Source organism: Penaeus chinensis, chromosome 21 (assembly GCF_019202785.1).
Source record: "Penaeus chinensis breed Huanghai No. 1 chromosome 21, ASM1920278v2, whole genome shotgun sequence".
In the NCBI taxonomy this organism is placed as follows: Eukaryota; Metazoa; Arthropoda; class Malacostraca; order Decapoda; family Penaeidae; genus Penaeus; species Penaeus chinensis.
The window spans coordinates 12655291-12658233 of NC_061839.1; positions in this window are offsets into that span (position 1 = coordinate 12655291).

A 2943-nucleotide genomic window follows, 5' to 3' on the forward strand; every position below is an offset into this window, starting at 1 on the left:
CACAATAACGGTTAGAAAAATAATAACTGGAATTATATACGTAACGTTCATATTGATAATGCAAAAAATAGAAATTCTGATAAACTTAATCACATACTACGATTACTTGAACTGTTTAAAAAGCCCAGGCAGTGTTGAGTAACTGTGTCAAATGCAGTATTAATATCTAGTTTCACAAGATCGACTCATTATCTACACCCGGTGAATACTGACATTAACCTCAGCACAAAAAATATATGTATACCAGAACTTCTCCACTTAAAAAACGAGCATTTAGGGAGCAGAGTTATACATTACTGCATTTCTTTGTTTCTAAGCAGAAGGTTCTATAATCGTCGTTCTATTCAAGGCCAAAAACAAGCAATTGGACGAAGACGGTAATTTTTAGTTTCGTGTTTGTTTTTGTTACTTTAGGATTGTCCCCTGCACTGGGAGTACGTGAGGACAACAGCATCCTACTGTCAGTTTTTGTTACGTTTATTAGGATCGGTTAGAGAGAAAAAAACTGATATATGGCAAAAAAAGTGCAAAAACATCCTAGGATTCAAGCAAAGGAGTAAGTATTTCAAGGACTCTTAGGTCCTTTGAATAATGCATTGTCGGTAATCATATTGGACTTACAAAACGCATCTAGGACTATTGTGATCATGCAATTTACCGACATTAACAGCTGCATTTACTGAAAGGATATCGATCACAATAAACAGTCCACAGAAGCATGTAATCATTAAGATGGAAAATAAGGACCACGATAGCGACAAAGATGAAATAAAGATAACAGCAATAGCACAGGCAACACCAAAAAGAAAAGAAAAATAATGCAAAGAGCTTCGAAGCTGGCTGACGGGAACCCTTTTACGGCAGCAATGGTGCTGCTTCCACCGGCCTCAGCCAGCCACTACCACAGCACTACGGGCGTACAGGCCAGGAGGGAGGTCACAGGACGTGGGTACGGAGCGGCCGGGCCCCCGTCGGTCTATTACGAGGCAAGACGTTGTGCCCTGCTTTTGCAATTCATGTTCGCTCGCAGTGAAGAAGACGTTCTGAAGATGTATATGGTTTCTCCAAGTTTTGTTATTTTTTTATTCTCTGGTAGGAGAGAGAGAGAGAGAGAGAGAGAGAGAGAGAGAGAGAGATAAGAGAGAGAGAGAGAGAGAGAGAGAGAGAGAGAGAGAGAGAGAGAGAGAGAGAGAGAGAGAGAGAGAGAGAGAGAGAGAGAGAGAAGAGAGAAGAGAGAGAGAGAGATAGATAGATAGAGAGAGAGAGAGAGAGAGAGAGAGAGAGAGAGAGAGAGAGAGAGAGAGAGAGAGAGAGAAAGGGAGGGAGTGGGAAGCCAGAACGTGCTGAGTCACATACACAAATCACCTGCAGCATACGAACCACATAAACACACAAAATAAAGACAGAATCCAATCAACGCACGTAAACAATCACAATCACACACATCCGATCACAGTCACATACTCAATCACGCTCACGCATACATCCCACACGCAGTCAAGCCCTGAAATCAAGCTCGCGAAGAAGAACGCAGTTTGCCTTGGAGTTGGAACGACGTCGGAGATCCTGAATGACCACACCTTGAGCTTCGTGTTTCCAAATATACTCTGCAACAACTTTTTTCCTGTTTGTTAAGGATATTAAATTATTACTTGACAAAGTCATTCCTTTGTTTTGATTCTGGTTGATGTGTGCTTGTTTTTTTGTTTTTTTTTCTCTCTCTTTTTTCGGGCACTAAATTTCGTTTTCGTTATTGTTTTGCTTAACATGTTTTTCTTGTTGTTTATTTCTGTTTCTGTCTCTCAACTGTTTCGTTATTTTACAACAAGATCTAAAGAAAACAGGTGTGCGCAGGTGGCGAGCATTTGCAAACTAGTGTCATGTGGGTACATTTATGGGCGTGTCATATAAAACAGGTGTGGTCGGGCTCTTGCAAGGTGTGGGTAAGTGGCGTTCGGTGACGGCGATGGGTATGCTTCTGTCTCGTGGGTACAAGTTGAGCAATTTTCGTACGTCGTTAACCGGCCTTGACAAGAAATGCGGAAGTGTGTCACAAATATAATATGATCTAAGTGCACATGTACGAAGGAGAGGTACTCACACTTGGGTCAACCAATCGAGGTGTACTCCCCTCGCAACACATTGTCGTGATAAGGTGAAGAGAGCGAAACGATGAAAATAAAAAATAAAAAAAAAGTTAACAGCGGAAATACCTCCGCAAGAATTATTACTTGGCGTTCTGTTGGGAGAAAGAAGATGGGAAAAAAAACGAAGGAGGGGAAGAGAAACATGAAGGAAGAATAGAGATAAACTAGAATAATGGAACGGACGAGGCGGTAGTCAGTAGAGAGAGAGAGAGATTAGAGGACGACAGGGAGTATCCGGTATAATGACGAGGCGGTTGTGTTGTGTGGTAAGGGCATTGCAGACCAACCACGAGGACAACTATCAACATGCAAGCGGCGTAGGAACAGCAACTGGTAGCTGCTGTTGCCTTTGGCTGAAGGATTTGCAGCTCGTAGTGATGAAGAGGTGTTCTTAAGCGGTCTTGTTGATGGCGGCGTTGTGGTGGTGGGTCGTTCCAGGGTCAAGTCGCCAAACAGCAGGTTAACTGGTAGTATAATTTTTAGAACCCTAGAGCTAAAACGAGGATACAGAAGAAATGGACTTAGTGGAAAAGAACCTAATTAACATGTTGGATTCTGCTCTGGCTGACCCGTGAATGTCAACAGCAGGTGTACAAAATGGAAGCAGCTTCAGGTTCTGTTCGTTGTGATTGCGATGCAGGTGGGGGCGTTGATCATGATGATAATGGCTCTTGTCAAGGTAGCAGTGATAATGAAATTAATGACAATAGTAAAACAGAAAATAACAACTAGAATGAAGATGCTAATATAATTATGTATAACCGCGATTCTTGATTGTAGGACAAAACACATGAGT